At 36.7% G+C, this 18,149-nt stretch overlaps 1 long non-coding RNA gene across 1 annotated transcript; it reads right to left on the minus strand.

The window, feature by feature from the left end:
* Nucleotides 1–10,624: 10,624 nt before the first annotated feature.
* On the minus strand, nucleotides 10,625–17,611 carry LOC117666122 (uncharacterized). Its single transcript, XR_004591631.3, has 3 exons — nucleotides 17,455–17,611; nucleotides 16,032–16,208; nucleotides 10,625–10,731 (listed from the first exon to the last, which is right to left on the minus strand). It is a non-coding gene; the product is annotated as an uncharacterized LOC117666122 (long non-coding RNA).
* Between the last annotated feature and the right edge of the window lie 538 nt (nucleotides 17,612–18,149).

Genomic DNA, 18,149 nt, shown 5'->3' on the forward strand with positions numbered 1-18,149 from the left:
ATCCATTTAGAGCCGTTAAGTGAATGGATAGTTTCAAAATAAATGAAAATATTTGCTTGCAAGCAGCAAGGAAAGTTGATGAAAGGAAAATATTCAGCAGAAGAAGAGTTTTCTTTACAGTACTAATGTTTGAGAACGTAAATGGGGGTGTATGAAAGATACTGTAGAAACTATGAATATTATGAAAGTATTTCCTACAAAAATCATGCCTACATTGTATAGATCCCTCACAATACTCTTCTAATCCCATGGCAGTGAAATATTAATAGACATATATTTTGCTGAATTCAACAATGTATCTAACTAACAAAGACCTCAACAAAATAAAAACCATATCATATAATTCTAACAGAAAGAATAACATAGTTGGAAGGAACCTTGTAGGCATCTAGTCCAACCTCCTGCTCAAGCAGGGGACCCTTTATCATTTCAGACAACTGGTTGTCCAATCGCTTCTTAAAAACCTCCAGTGTTGAAGCACCCACAAATTCTGGAAGTAAGTTGTTCCACTGATTGTTTTAATTGTCAGGAAATTTCTCCTTATTTCTAGGTTGATTCTCTCCTTGATTAGTTTCTATCCATTGTTTCTTATTCTGTCTTCAAGAGCTTTGGAGAATAGGTTGACTTCCCTCTTCTTTGTGGCAGCCCCTTAGATTCATATTCATATATATACCTTATCAGAGTGATGGTAATGTTTGCAAAGTTCTTCTTTAATGTATTAATATGCACATAGGAGAATGAGCCTTATGCTGAGCCAAATCCTTGGTCCACCTGGCTTGCATTATCTACACAGAAATGTATAACTTGAAGTCCCAAAGCTGCATGTAGCCCTTGAAAGTTTTCATTCAAAAGCATAGCCTATCTAAAAGGTATGTTAAATCATAATTTGTGACATTATTATTCCTAAATACATGGAAGGTAGTTACAGTGATGTCATGTTATTAATTAAATAAACTATCCATTCGAATTTAAGGGAGCTGCCTTCCATCCACAACTTTGTCCTGATCTATCTTCTTTGGAAAGTAGATCCTGAATGCCACTTCTTTGAACTTGAATAGAATTGCGATGATATAGAGGGACTGATAGCAGTTCTCAGAATTTCAAGCCTGAAACATTTGCAGCCCTACCATGGATTGACCTTGAGATCTTCTGCATGCGGAGGATGTGCTGTACGACTGACCTATGGCCCCTTCATAGTATGTGCAGGTTCCAGTGGTTCACTATATATTAGATATGCTTCATGCTCAATTCCCTGGGAAGCTTTTTAGGGTGATTTGTTTTACTATTTTGGCCTGTTTAATAGCAGCTGGTTTCTGCCTGTCATCTGTTATCTCATTAAAATGCACAATATTTTCTTTTAGTGAGTTCAGACCAAAACACAGAGGAAAGAAAACAGTGGATATTGCTGGATTTGATACCTATGTACTTGATCATATTTGCTCTCAAACTGTCTAATCAAACAGTCCAAACACCAGATCCATTTTGTTATTTCACTCTCTTAGAGGTGGCAGTATTGGTGGTGGAATGTGTTTGTGTCTCTGTTTTCCAGCTGATATAAATTATTTGGCTTGGCTGTGAGTATTTAGAGGGTTGCCAATAAAGCCCCTTATTCAGCATCATAAGAAAACAAAACATTACAAGGAACAATGAATTAGTAATATGTGTGTGTGTGTGTAAGCTCTGGAATGAAAATTATAACAAAAAATTCCAGTTTAGGTTAAAAAAAATGTTTAATGTATTTATTACATTTCTTCCTTTGTTTTCATTAGGCCCAAGCAAACATATATATTTTCACCCAAATAATTTTCCATTCAATAAGAACTGCATTTCAGAAACTACATTTCAGAAATATTAATACTTTTCAGATATGTTAAAGTTCCTACCCTTTTTGTATTGTCATTTTGTGAATTCAGTGAGATTGTAGGGACATAATGATTCAGTCCCAACACAAATTCCCTTCCAATGTAAATGCAGACTTTTGCCTCAGAGGACTAGGGGAAGAAAGGGATACTCCATCTCACATTTACTCTAAGTACAACTGATATACTTTGATATTAGCCAAGTCTGCTTGGCTGGATTGCTCCATGAGGTGTGTCTACACCAGGGGTGAAATGCTCCCGGTTTGGACCGGATCGCCTGATCCAGTAACGATGGTGGTGGGTGGTTCGGAGAACCAGTAGCAAAAATCCCTGCCCCCCCCATGCCCAGCTGAGCCGCGCAATCATTAGAGGCTTTTTAAAATTATTTTTAAAAGCATTTTTTCTACAACCTCTTCGGCCGAAAAAATGCTTTTAAAAGTAAAAAAAAAAAGCCTCTGATGATCGCGCAGCTCAGCTGGGCTCGTCAGAGGCTTTTAAAAGCATTTTTCTACAACCACTTCGGCTGAAGAGGTTGTAGAAAAAATGCTTTTAAAAGCCTCTGACAATCCCAGCTGAGTTGCCTGATCAGCAGAACCTTTTAAAAGCATTTTTTTACAACCTCTTTGGCTGAAGAGGTTGTAGAAAAAAATGGTTTTAAAAGTTTTTTAAAAAAGTTGGCCACACCCACTTAGTCACATTACTCACCACCACTAAGCCACACCCACAGAACCTGTAGTAACAAATTTTACATTTCACCACTGGTCTACACCATGAGTTATACCCAAATTATGAGTATAATTTTGCAACCTAGAAAACATCTCCCCCCACCCCCAAAAATCCTAATCCTAAAGTGATAGGATGAAAGCTAACTGTTGAAGAAGACTTAGTTTGAGATGTACGCTCATACATGTTGCTTTACAATGAAATCTATGCTCCATATATAAAGCAAGACAGAAGAATAACTTTGTCTCATTCTGCATGATTCAGCAGTTGTTATTCCACTGAAAATATTACATCTATAGGTATCCTGCTTCCTGATCCTATATGTGATATTTAATGCTATATTTATCAAGTCTATTCTTAGAAAAAACTTATTATATTTATGAGCCTTCTTTGACAGATCAAATCAATGTCAGGAAAAAGAAAATCAGATTATGCAATCTTGAAAGGAGATTATGGAAAATAACAAATCCAAAGTTTATTCCTGTTTTTTTACAAGTCTTTCCTGCTGTTAGCTGTATTTCTAGTAATCAGTTATATTTCTACTAAGGATTATCAAACATCAATAGCCATTGACTAAACTTAAAAACCTGTGCATAACAATAAATGCAAATAATCAACACTATAACTGAGTAAAAACTATTTATTTGTAGTATGAAGATCATTATTGTTTTGCATCTTCAGTGCTCATGTATTTTGAATATTTTATGATTAAGGTTAAAAAAATATAACTGACACACCTCAGTAGGGATCAGTGGAGATGATACCATGCTTTTGCTAGTCTCACTGATGTTGCTGTCCATGGTGCTAGTTCAGCTGTAGTTATCCACTCTCAGGTGTGACTTGAACTGCATATGGCACACATTTATCTTTATAGTAAAGCATTGAAAATAGCTTCCAGTGGTGTTCAACAGTAATAAATGTGACCCAATATATTATGATGTTTAGTCTATGGCTTGCAATTGCCCCCCCCCCCAGTTCCTTCCAACTGAATTTTCTTTGCATTGGCACTGAGTCCCTTGTACTGCTGGAGCTTAGATTGTTCAGCAGGTATACATAAGGTAAGGGAAAATATTTAAAAATCAAACTATGTCAAATAGAGAAGCAGGGAATTTATATAGCATTCCCTTACATAGACATTCTCTGGCATATCAAGTGTTTGTTGGCAATTCAGTTCAACACAGTATGACCATTTGGGAAGCACAATAAGCATATCCTGATGATCACAGATACCTTAAAGGAAGAGTGTGTTGGTGGTTCCATCCTTCTTTATTTTTAAAGGACATGCCCACGCACTCTTTATATATTGTATTGTAGCTGTCCTTTGGAGGAGTCATCAGTGACGAGTGAGAAGCAGCTTGACAAATAGATTTTGAAAGGGCATTTCAATCAGGACTAGGCTGGTACACTCCCATGCCTTAAGAGCAGTGAAGACTTGCACAATGAAGGGCTTTTAAAAATGACAGGGCCAGTTTAGTAAATTCAGTGTATTATAGGCAGCTGGAGTGAAGCTAATATGATCAGTGTAGCTAAAACCAGAGCGTGAACATGCTGCTTGTTTCTGAACAAAGTGAGAGCAGTAAAAGGGCCTGCTGAGTGAAATTACAATAATCGAGCCAAATATTGTGGCCATGTGGATTTATGCCATTTTTACAAGGTCACCACAAAATTCTGTAAATAAGGGCAAAGCCCATGCAAAGATCAGACAAGCAAGTGAGTCAGTATGTTGTATGAGTGATATGGACAAAAGGGAAGAAAGTATTTCCAAAAGTCTGATGATACTGGTTTTAAATTCTTCTCTCAAGCAGCATAAACCAATCAAACCAAACACCCTATGGAGGTTTGTGTGTACACCTCTGTGTACGGTTGGATCTCCAGATGTGTCTTACCTAATTCCAACTGCATGACCAAGTCTCAGGACAATAAAATCTATAACTAATAATATCTGGAGACTCAGCATAAAAACTAGCTTAAAGCGATTAAGTGTGAAAAGGATATTTGCTTCTATAAGCACAGATATTTTATACCTGTATATCTTCTTTTGGTTATCTATAGGGTTCAGTTGGAGGAAAATTATTCATATGGCACTAATTGTAGTTGTCATCTTTTGTACATGTAATGAAATCAAAGACATACTATAAGTTCACTTCATTGGTATCTCTTCCTTTAAAATACATAATGTTGACGGCATAAATTCATCCTGTACAGAAAGTATGTTTTGGTGCGCTTATAAAATTAATATTATTGCTCCTTAAAAAGCTGCTATTATTAGTAGAAACTCACAAGGAAATGTGGTACTGTGATGGTTAAGCCATGCAAAACATGTTATCTCTCTTTGCCTCACTTTTTCTACGCTAAATGAAACAATTGCTGGTTAAGATCAGGAAAACGTCTTCTGTGATGGCTTGCAGTAGAAAAAGAGTGTGACTTCTGAGATGGAGTGCCATTCTGTTTAGCTTCCTTCCTTCTTTCTTACAGCTGACATTGAGAATTGGAAGAAATGGGCCACAAAAAATGACATGCCAAAGGGAAGTGAGTTTAAGTCAATATGATGTAGGAGTTAGGTTACTGAACTCAGCTAATGGACTGGCACTGAGAAAATCAGTCCCCATTTAATTAAGGAGTTCATAGATATCCTATCACTTAATCCAATGTATCCTATAATACTGTTGCTGTGAGAATTAAATGGAAATTTTCCTGTATACTGCAATGAATTTCCCAAGCGAAAGTGTACATACATTTTATAATAAACAAAATGAGCAGGAGAGAAAAATTTAGTGCTTACTTTGAGTTTGCTAAGTGGTAGTGAACTGTGATAAAGTTATCCATAGGGGACTAAAAGATAAAATCACTATAGAAAAGCTTACTGGTTTCACTAAAAGTACTATGATCACATTTTCTTCAACTATAATTATTGAAAAGGCTCAATTTAAAGTATACTAAGGATATCTGACTTTCTGTCAAGCAGGGCACAACTGTGACATATATATATATAACATATTTATATTCCATATATATGGAATTTATATCAGCTCACCAAATAAATCATGTGATTCTGGTATATAGGAGCCTCTAGTTCCCATTGCCCTTTCATTCTCTAGCTGTGTGATGGAAAGGTTGACAGACTATAACTTTTATACATTTTTGCCTGATATTGAGTTGTGCTCTTATAGGGTTTTTTTTTCCCAACTTTTCCAACTATTTAATCTGATGAACTAAACTTAACATTTCCTTTACAAACTTTAATGAAATTACGTTACTGTCTTCCAACCAAGCCTAGCATAGGGAGCTGACTGACAGAGATAATGAAGTCAGACTTTTCTCACTAGAGTCTATATATTTATAGAGAATAAATCCTTTGGAAGCTAAGGAAAGATAACGGCATTGCTTTGTCAGGTGGTTTCCATTTCTGTTTATTTAAAGACAACTAATCTGGCCTAATCTATATGTAAAGTAGAAGAGACATGGAGCTAAACACTGGTTTTCTGGGTTCTGCATTTCATTGTTTTGTAATCCATTTGGATTTGAGATAAAAAGGCTATTTAGCATAGTTAATCATGTTTCATTGAGAACATTATGTCAGAAAAGTAACTGGATATGGATTAAAAATGCAGATAATTATCATTAATTGCCCAAAATTGATGATGCCATTTTTGAAAGGAATTGTAGGAAAGGAGACTTCAGACCTGAGAGATAATTTAGGACTTTTCTACACAGATAAATTGAATGTATACTGTAAAAAGGAGTTGGGACAGAGCAAAATGAGATTATTTATGAGGAGACTGAACAAATTAGACATGAGAGAGAATATAGTAAATGATAAATGGATGGTAAGAAAAAGGTAAATTAGACCTACCTTTAATACTGGGATAAATGAATATTTAATATGTTTGCAAGATAAAGGGTTAAAAAGAGTTGAAAGCAATCATTTGTGCATTTTTAAAGATTTTTTTTATCCCATCTTTATTGTTTCTTATAAATAACTCAAGGAAGCGAACATACTGAATACACCTTCTTCCTCTCCTTTTCCCAGCAACAACATCCCTGTGAGATGAGTTGGACTGAGAGACAATGATGTCCCAAATTCATCCAGCTGGCTTTCTTGCTTAAGGCAGGACTAGAACTCACAGTCTCCTGGTTTCAAGCCTGGTCCCTAACCACTACAGTATCTTTGCATCAAACCTGAGTTAAATTCTATAACTGAAGTTGTTCATTTGCCTATTCCGTTAAGATTCTTACTGAATTTTGTATAACCAAAGACATATTAAATCCTGCCATGACAGACATTTTGTGCTATATTTTCTGCACAAATCTAATGATCAACATTTTGTAATAACCTTTTGTAGAAATCAATTGGGTTTAACTTTGTGAAATTTCATTGGCTGAGATTTAAACAAAAATTATTTACATATGACTCTCTGTTCTTTATTGAATAATATATGTATATTATAAATATACAAGTGGATTTGGAGTTCTACCATGTAATATGTAATGAAATAGGCAGGTATACTCCTATTGAATATCACCACATGGAAAATACACCGTTGCAGACTGTTGGGCAGAAAAGAAATCATTTCAGAAAATTAGCCATGTATGCAGTGGTTACTACTAATTTAGATTGAGGTACTTTCAAAATTGAAACAATCACTCACATAATGGCAATCATCACATCCTCTAATATAGTACCGGCATTTGCTAGTTCCTGTGGTATCTGTACAATATTTCTTTATGAAATGAAGTGAATTTTGGTTCTGAATGGAAGCTTTGATGTTGGAGGGGCAGTTAGTCTTTTTACAAATGTGAAACTGTGAATTACCTTCTGATTGCTGTAAAATATTTTGCAGTAATTTGCAATCAAGTTTTAAAATCAGTAGCAAGACCCTAGAATTGAAATAGCTGATATAAAATTGTATATAGTTAATATATATATTAAAAATGAATAGTCTAGTGTTATTATTCTCATAGGAAAAATGAGGGTAAAATAGGTTTTCTGTGGGACTATAATTTTGAAACTCCTAACAAATTAAATTAAACTGAAAGTGTATAAGAAATAAAAGTTAGAAATAAAAGTTTGTAGGGGGAGATAGCTTTTTCCTATCAGTTTTTAATCCAAACTTGGTACAGTCCTCTTAGTATAACTAATCATATTCAATTTCAAAAAGGACTGAAAATAGGCATTTGGCCCTTACCCTAATCTCTATGCATGAGATGCTGTTTTATAAAAGTCCTGGATATCTCAGAGTCTAAAGCTGTCTTTCATGCTTCCAGCTAAATTCCTGGAAGTTAGGAAGAACAGTGTGCAAGTCTGAATATACAATTCATTCTATACTCATTTTGCACCTTTTTCACATTCAACTGAATGTCTGAATAGTGACCATATCTCTTCCTCTCATCTCCTCGCTTTAAACCAATTGGGACATTTCATGAAATCCTTGGGATCCTGCAGCTAGGAGCAGAAGAGCATCAGATAGCCATTTAACCCCTTCTTATCATTTGCTCATCATTAACTATAACCTCATCCCCCTCCACCACCACCCTCAAAGTCTCAGACTAGGAAGGAAAGATTTAAGAAAGAATGAATTCATCTCTCTCTTTACACACAACCCATTTTTTTCCTCAAACTCACAGCTTCCTAAGGCTGCTTTTCATTAGAAAAAAATTGAGATTTGCATCAGCATGTTACCTTTAATTTGGTCTTGATTCTGCTAGAACTGAATGTATTTATTTTAAAATAGACCAATTTGATCCAGCTAACAATAACACTTTATTATATTCTGAAGAAAAGATGAAAGTTCAATAGGCCTTCACGGTTGCTTTCCTGTGGCTATTGAATATCTGAAGGAAACCAATACCCTGGTAAGCCCTCTTCAGAATAACTTCTTTACAATATTGTTAGTTTATCTCTTCAGTTCTTTGCAAAAGGTTCCCGGTCAAGTTTTTCTGCATGCTGTGGATTTTGCAGTTTTCTGGTTTTAAAATAGATCTCAATATCACAGGCAAAACACAATATTATGTATGTATGTATGTATGTATGTATGTATGTATGTATGAGGGGTGAAAACTATTTTTTTTCCTACCGGTTCTATGGGCGTGGCTTAATTAGTGGGCGTGGCTTGGTGGTAAGGTGACTGGGTGGCTGTGGCCAAGTCAATGTCACTTCTTTGCCCTTTTTTAACCTACAAAACACAACACAACACAACTGGCTCACCCACAATGTAAAAGCACCTGTGCTAGACTCAAAATGGCCCCGCAACAAGCAGGAACCTCACACAGCCACAAAAAGGCCAAAAAACCAACTTTCACACTTTACACACACACAACACAACACAACACAACTGGCTCACCCACAATGTAAAAGCAGCTGTGCTAGACCCAAAATGGTCCCTGCAACAAGCAGGAACCTCACACAGCCACAAAGCCCAAAAGCCCAAAAAAACCAACTTTCACACTTTACACACACAAAATTCCACATACAGCTTTGTGAGATTTTGTGTGTTTGTGTAGTTAGAGTGAAACACTACAGAAACACACTAAATCTCAGAAAGCTACACAACTATTATTTTATTTTATTTTATTTTTATATAAGAGCAGCTAAATTTAAAACTTCCTAAACTTTAAATGGCTAGGTCTAAAAAAAGAACAACTAAAAAAAACCCCAATTAACTATTTTTTTTAAAGCTCCCAAAGGGGAAAAAAACTTACCCAATAGAACAGGGGTCTCCAACCTTGGCAACTTTAAGACTTGTGGACTTCAACTCCCAGAATTCCTCAGCCAGCTTTGCTGGGAGTCGAAGTCCACAAGTCTAGGCAGGAAGGCAGGCAGGCAGAAAGAGCTGCTCACTGATGAGCTTGATTGCAGGCAGGGAGATTCAGTTGCTTGCTGATGCATGGATTGCGATCGTCATGCGATCAGCAGCTAAGGTAAGCAAGCTGGAGGCTGGGAGAGCGGGGGAGAAAAAAAGAAACTTGGCGATTCAAGATGAGTTGCCTGATTAGTAGACAACTCAGCTGGGATGTCAGAGCTTGGCTGGTCAGAGCCATTTAAAATGAAAAAAAGGCTCTGATGATCGCGGGGCTCAGCTGGGCATGGGGGGCAGGGTCAGGAATTTTTGCTACCAGTTCTCCGAACTGCCCACCGCCATCGCTACCTACTCGCCCAAGCCGGTCCAAACCGGGAGCATTTCACCCCTGGTATGTATGTATGTATGTATGTATGTATGTATGTATGTATGTATGTATCAGGGGTGGGTTGTACTTACCTTTACTACCGGTTCTCAGTGCTCACGTGCGGGCGCTCTTCTGCGCATGCGCAGAAGCATTTTGATGACGTCAAGGTCAGTGGGCAGAGTCTACTGCTGGTTTTACTACCGGTTCTATAGAACCAGTGTGAACTGGGGGCAACCCACCACTGGTATGTATGTATGTATGTACGTATGAATGTATGTATGTATGTGTTCATGGCACAATATATATTTTTTATATATTTCAATATTAAGTGCATAGCAAACACAATTTAGCATGCAACATATACAAGGGATTCTTTTCCTCCCAAATAATTTGTGTTGATATATCAATATTTGTATGGGTATTGTTTTTGTCCCTAGGGATCTTGCTTTCTTAATTTTTCAAATCCATTTTTCTTTTTAATCTGTCCCTCTAAAGTTATATTTATGACTCCAATCTATAATAAAATCAGTAGTTTTAGATTAAATTTATTATTATAGTTATATCCCCCACTGAGCCAGAGTGGCGCAGTGGTTAGAGTGCAGTACTGCAAGCTACTTCTGCTGACTGCCGACTGCCTGCAATTTGGCAGTTCAACTCTCACCAGGCTCAAGGGTGACTCAGCCTTTCATCCTTCCAAGGTGGGTAAAATGAGGACCCAAATTGTTGGGGGCAAAATGTAAAATGACTCTGTAAACCGCTTAGAGAGGGCTGTAAAGTCTACATGCTATTGCTATTGCTATTTTGTATTCTGTAAATATCCCTTTAACCTGTATGATTTATGGTGGTGTACTGTTTCTTCCTCCTACTTTTCCCACAACAATCTTTAGAAGTTGGCTGAGCTAAGCGAGAGAGACTGGCCCAAGGTCACCAGCCGGTTTTGTGCTCAAGAGAGGCTTAGAACCCATAGTGTCCCAATATCTCAACACTGAAAAGAAGAAAAAAAGAAAAATTTGCCACATTAAACATTTGCTTTAAAATAACAACATATAATGTCATTTGCAAAAAATAAAGTGTTATTTTAAATGTTATAAGATATGAAAGTATACCTTAGGAATGCTTAAAATAAAAACAAACAAAAAAACAAGCCCACAAAGAACAAAAACTAAAATAATAGCCATGTTGACATATCAAATAGGAAACCTTCCAAAATCCACATTAGGTAATGCTTTCTTTAGATCAATTTAAACTTTAATTTTTAATACCTGATTATAATTATTTTGTACATGTTCAGTTGCCCTAAGAATGACACTTCAGTCAGAGAAATCCCAAATGGTGAACAGTATTAAAATTTCAGTCACATAGAGGTGACCAAAACTGACAGCATGAAACCTCTGTCTTAGGCGGGGGAAAATAATCATTTTCTCCCACTCCAGGAGTTGAAGATGGATTGAAATAATAATCAGTACTCCTGGTGTGTACAAACATTGAATTTTTGTTTATAGCAAACAGGTTTTATAAGTTTGCTTATAAACATGACAAATATGTAAAGATAGACAGGGACTAGATAGTCTTTGTGATCCCTTTCAATGCTTTTGTCTTAGTATTCAAACATACACTGTTTAAACATAATTAATCTTACAAGTAGTGTATGTTATGTGAACATAGTAAACAGGTGCAACTAGGTTTAGGATTTAGTGGGTTGTACAAATCTAGCTTGCAAGTATACCAATCACTCAGGGAAAGGGGATTCTGTTCCATCCAAAAGTCTACTAAAGTGTGTGATTTTATAATAAAAATATGAAATATTTATGCAAATTATGTCAGTTTACACAATCAATATAAATTACCATTTTATACCAGTAAAAAGATGCCATTGTTAGTGCTTTATTGGGTGAGGATGATTTCTGGATCCAGATTTTGTCTGTTAAATCCAAAATTGGCTAATTGAGGTCTATTAAACAAAAGTTCCTGGCAAATAGATGAGAAAGAAATGGAGGTAGTGACAGATTTTATTTTCCTGGGCTCCAAGATCACTGCAAATGGGGACTGCAGCCATGAAATTAAAAGACACTTGCTCCTGGGGAGGAAAGCTATGGCAAATCTAGACAGCATACTAAAAAGCAGAGACATCACCCTGCCAACAAAAGTGTGTATAGGCTATGGTTTTCCCAGTTGCAATGTATGGCTGTGAAAATTGGACCATAAGAAAGGCTGAGCGCCAAAGAATTGAGGCCTTTGAACTATGGTGCTGCAGAAGACTCCTGCGAGTCCCTTGGAAAGCAAGGCGATCAAACGGGTCAGTCCTTGAGGAGATCAACCCTGACCGCTCTTTAGAAGGCCAGATCCTGAAGATGAAAGTCAAATACTTTGGCCACCTAATGAGAAGGAAGGAAGAGCCTAATGCTGGGAATGATTGAGGGCAAAAGAAGAAGGGGACAACAGAGAATGAAGTGACTGGATGGAGTTACTGAAGCAGTAGGCGTGGGCTTAAATGGACTCCAGAGGATGGTAGAGGACAGGAAGGCCTGAAGGAACGTTGTCCATGGGGTCGCGATGGGTCGGACATGACTTCACAACTAACAACAAAAAAAAACAAAGGTCATACTAAATAAGATAAAATATTAAGAAATGGATCCATAGAGCCTTGCTTGGGCTAAAGGTACAGTACTGTGCAAAAGTGTTAGGCAGTTATGCAGAAAAGCTGTAAATTAAGAATGCTTTTATTAGGAAATAAAGTGTTAATAGTTTATTTTTATCAATTAACGAAATGAAAAGTAAATGAACAGAAGAGAAATCCAAATCAAATCAATATTTGGTGTGATCACCCTTTGCCTTCAAAACAGCATCAATTCTTACACATGCACACTTACACAAAGTCAGGGATTTTGTAGGATTAGAGTTTGGTGTATGATTAACCAATTATACCAAGCAGGTGCTAATGATAATCAATTACATATGTAGGTTGAAACAGGGTCGTTAATTGAAATAGAAACAACTGTGTAGGAGCCTTAAAGAACAGCCAGTCTCCTGTTAAGATGAGATTGTGGAAGACAGGTGCATGTCACAGGTTATACTATGCCTTCAGCACAGAATTGGTGGAAACCAGTCAGACACAGGTACATCCATCTACTGTCTGGAGAAGTCTGGCCAGAAGTGGTTTTCATGGAAGAATTGCAGCCAAAAAGCCATACCTCTAATGTGGAACAAGGCTAAGTGACTCAACTATGTACGAAAACAGGAACTGGGTTGCAGAAAAATGGCATTAGGTGCTCCAGATTGATGAGTCAAAATTTGAAATATTTGTATCATGGGGCAGTTTGTTTGCTGAAGGGTTGGAGAGTGGTACAATAATGAGTGTCTGCAGGCAACAGTGAAGCATGGTGGAGGTCCCTTGCAAATTTGGGGCTGCATTTCTACAAAAGGAGTTAGAAATTTTGTCGAGATCAATGGTGTCCTCAATGCTGAGAAATACAGGCAGATACGTATCCATCATTCCATACCATCAGGGAGGAATGTGATTGGCCCCAAATTTATTCTGCAGCAGGACAATGGCCCCAAACATACAGCCAATGTCATTAAGAACTAACATCAGCATAAAGAAGAACAAGAAGTCCTGGAAGGGATGGTTTGCCCCAGGGGTGAAATCCAGCAGGTTCTGACAGGTTCTGGAGAACCGGTAGCGGAAATTTTGAGCAGTTTGGAGAACCGGTAGTGGAAAAATTGAGTAGTTCAGAGAACTTGCAAATACCACCTCTGGCTGACCCCAGAGTGGTGTGGGAATGGAGATTTTGCAGTATCCTCCTCCTGCCATGCCCACCAAACCACGCCAACCAAGCCACACTACGCCCACCAAGCCACACCCACAGAACTGGTGGTAAAAAAAAATTGGATTTCACCACTGGTTTGCCCCCCACAGAGCCCTGATCTTAACATCATTGAGTCAGTTTGAGACTATATGAAGAGACAGAAGGATCTGAGGCAGCCTCCATTCACAGAAGATCTGTGGTTAGCTTTCCAAAATGTTTGGAACCACCTTGAAGGAATCTTGCTGAGTTCCTTCAAAAATTGTATGCAAGTGCACCTAGAAGAATTGGTGCTGTTTTGAAGGCAAAGAGTGGTCCCAAATCAAATATTCATTTTGATTTCTCTTCTGTTCATTTACTTTCTATTTTATTAATTGATAAAAATAAAGTATTAACACTTCTATTTCTGAAAGCATTCTTAATTTACAACATTTTTGCACAACTGCTTAACACTTTTGCACAGTACTGATTGTTCCAGACCTGAATAGCACTTGGAAATAATACAGAAAAAAGATTTGATCCACACAGAAGGGTAGACTTAACCTCGATGCAGCTGTTTTAAAGAATTATAGACCAGTGCTACATTTTTACCCTTGTATATTATTAAATTGTTTTAAAAAATTCAAATCTGAAGAAATTACCCAGCTCTATTCTCTTGCTCTTCTTAGAATTTCAGTTTTAAAATATAAGTAAATTCCCTATTTTAATATTAATGCCCTTACAAAATTCTTATTTAAGATTGTTTATTCATCAATTCACATTCAGCTCTCTAAGTTATCTCACACTACTCTAGGCTCACAGTCATTTAAATCCACAATGTAATATCAATTCCTGCTTATAATAAAAACACTATAAATTACAGAAGCAATAAGAAAACAAAGATTTAAGGCAAGCAAGAATTTCATAGGCAAAGGACCAGGGGTGAAATCCAACAGGTTCTGGAGAACCAGTAGTGGAAATTTTGAGTAGTTTGGAGAACCGGTAAATGCCACCTCTGGCATGCCCCAGAGTGGGGTGAATGGAGATTTTGCAGTATCCTTCCCCTGCCACGCCCACCAAGCCACACCCACCAAAGCCATGCCCACCAAGCCACACCCATAGAACCAGTAGTAAAAAAAATTGGATTTCACCACTGCAAAGGACATTGGAATGGAAGTGTCCTTCCCTACAGGGAACAGGCATTTTAGGGAGATGGATCAGCCTAGAGCATTCAGGAGGATTCCCTCCTTCTCCCTGTTTCCATACTGCTGCATAATCAGCAGAATTGTCAGGGAAACATTTTCAACACGGCTGGTGGGGATGCTGGTTTGGGGAGTTCAGATCAGATTTCGCAGTGCACACAGCCCTGTGCTTTGCTGTTCTGCTCTGCATAATGATCAAATTGGGTCTGCAGTCCAAGAGGTCCCAAAATGTTAGTCCGGCTATGAAAAATGGCATCGGCTGTGCTTCCAAGAAGTATTTGTAAGGTTGTAAGGGCTTCCGCCCTATTCCTAACTCTTTATTTTTGTTTCTTTTCTGCTGAGTCAAAGAGAAGGGGAAAGAAAATAAGAGGAAGAAGGCATGTGAATGGTTTAGACTCTAAAGGTGGGTTGCATATATTCCCAGAGTATATAATTCACACTTTAAAAGAAATACTTTTTCTCTTGGGCAACAAGAGGTAACATCTGTCTTGCCTGCAGATTCCTCAGCATGATTACCAATAGCAGGATAATAGACTGCCTGCTTTGCTGGCAATATGAATCCCAACAGGCAAACCTGACATACATGCTGTAGAATTGCAGAATATTAACTACGTTCTGAGAAAAAGTGATAAAACAGAGAGATTACAGCATTATAATTTTATCATTATTCTTACTATTCTTAGCTATCATTTGGTCGCAAGATTTCAGATAGGACAGCAGAAACTAAAGGGCCTGCGATTTAATTAATTATCTGATGTATATGTTGCCCATCTCAACAAGTGACTCTGGGCAGTGAACAGAATTAAAATAAGACAAAACAATTAGAAACATTACAGAAATGCCAAGAAACATCAAACCCAAATCATTAATGCAATCAAGAAATAAGTCCCTGCGCACATACCCCAGGCCCAGAGTCATGTTTATTAGTGTTAGAGTACAGATTATTCTGAATTCTACTCTCTGAGATCAATGGTTATTCCTAGTTTCAAGCTTTACAAATATTTTCCAATGATGTATTATATTGGCACCCTTGCTTAAACCTTAACGCTCCCAGAGGGCCTTTGGAAATTGTTTTGTAATTTTTAATTTGCATTTGGTAAATTATGATTATTGTGGATCTGTATCAATATTTTCCCTAGTATTTCATATTATATGAGATGTGGGGTTGAATAGGAGCCTAATTTATTATTGTGAACATTTTATTATAATGTATAGTTATTGTTGTAGGCTACCAGGACTTTAGAAAGTTTCATTGGAATACAAATTTAATAAATAAACAAATAAGAATTTGACCCAGATACCTTACTGTTGCCATGAAAATCTGTATTCTTTTCAGCATTCTGGTGAAGAAAATTACAGCATTTCAGCTTGTTTTTCTTTTATTTTCTTTCTTTCTTTCTTTCTTTCTTTCTTTTCTTTTCTTTCTTTTTTTTTTTTTTGAAGGCCTCTGGGTTTTTTCCCACATAAAAAGTTATGCCCTAGAAAATTATTGTGTATTGTCACAAAACTTTCAGTCTTTCATTACTTTAATATTTGATCAGGACATGTTGTCATTGGTATGGTATGATGGATAAACCTGCTGGCAATATACAGTAAACATTACACAGAAATTTGATGTGATTTAGAATGAAGATACTCTTTGGATCTAGTATTATAAAAAAAGGGGGCTATGGAATATAGGGCTTGCCATATGCTACTGAACTGTAATTCCATCATCCTTTAACACTGATTAAGATGTTGCACTGTCTACTTCATCTTAGACTCTTCAGAAGGACTGAAGATCAATTCAAATAATGTCATGCCATGAATATGGTCGATGGCTGTGCTAGCTAAGAATGATGAGAAATCTAACACAAATGTATGTAAGAAGATTAGAGAAAGCAGCTGTAATATGCATTCAGTTATTAGGAGAATGAATTGTTATCCTATTGTACCAAGTGACAATAGGATATAATCCCTTGTTTTTAAGTTTTTAGCAGCTTATTAATCAATTGGGCTTGCTACAATTGTTGATTAGCTATGGTCATGACAGAGGCTAGAATTTTTTTTTTCCTTTTGGAGAAAGAGGAATCCACTTTGTTTTATAGTGACTAGCATGCAACAACTTTGGGGGGCATTGCTGCTATTTCCCTTTGGATACAATTTTAAGCATAATTTCTTTCCATTCATTTCCTGTTTTCATACAACATATCCAGTCTCATCTTGGCTACCACTTATCTCTTTAAGTAAGCAGATATTTCACCATCCTCCTTCTTCCCTCCCCACTCCATTCTCTTTGCACAATGCAACTGATGCAATGAAAGTTGTTCGTGAAGCTTCCTATTGCTTGAGGAAGTGGGAGCTCCAAACAAAGTGTTGGGCAGACTGAGAATAATGTTGTTTGTTTGATTCTTTTGCATAATTTGTTTTGCTGGTAGTCACTGAGAGGAGCCAAGCAATTACAAAGGGCTCTGAAGCTGCCTTGCTTTGAACATCAGTTATGTACTTGGCTCCTTTCCTCTCCACTCACAGGCAACTCTGTTCTGATATTTACTGTATCTAAGCTAAGTTCATAAGCCTGTGTTTATATATTCAATATATATAAGTTTCCATTCTTAAGATGAAAAAAATATCCTAGAAAAATACCTTTCTACTCTTCTCATCTTTCCTATTACCTTCTCCTATCGGTATCTTATGATTTATTACTTGTTGTTTGTATCTTTTGATTTATGATCTATGACTTACCAACTTGTTTTTGTATGCACACTGAGAGCTTATGCACTTGAAATAAATTCCTTGTGTATCCAATCACACTTGGCCAAAAAAGAATATTGCTCTTCCTATTCCTACGAAAGCTGAAATTCTGAGAGAAATTATTTGAAATTCAGTTGAGGAACAGAGACAATTGTTTTTCAGCCTCCAATGTGACCTCAGATAATCCACATTATATGACATCATAATGCTGTGATGGTCATAAAGAGTTATTATTGGCTCCAGTTCAATTGTCAGAGGTTGTATATATTGTATTTCATTGCTACTTAACTCCAGCCTTTACCTTTTTTCTTTATAGCTCCACGGGTACCAGATAAATAAGGAATTACATTTTATCCATCTCATAATACATGAAAATTATGCCAGTCTTTCACATCTTGATACTTTACATAGATGTCAGATTATAACTCCTAACATCTCTCATCAGGACAGAAAGAATTAGGCTGAAGGAGGCTGCCTAAATGTCATCACACAATGTATTAATCTTTACAGTGTCACAATATTCTTTCTTTTTAATATAATGTATTAAAATGAGAGAAACGGACAGTTTAGAAATATGAAATATAAATAAATAAATAAACTGTCCAGTGACCTGCAGGAACATAAATAGAACCAAAAGCAATTACAATCTCAAAACATATCTGAAAAGGAATTATTATTAAAAGTTA

The sequence above is a fragment of the Pantherophis guttatus genome, chromosome 1 (assembly GCF_059756535.1).
Source record: "Pantherophis guttatus breed Tessera chromosome 1, ASM5975653v1, whole genome shotgun sequence".
Taxonomy (NCBI): Eukaryota; Metazoa; Chordata; class Lepidosauria; order Squamata; family Colubridae; genus Pantherophis; species Pantherophis guttatus.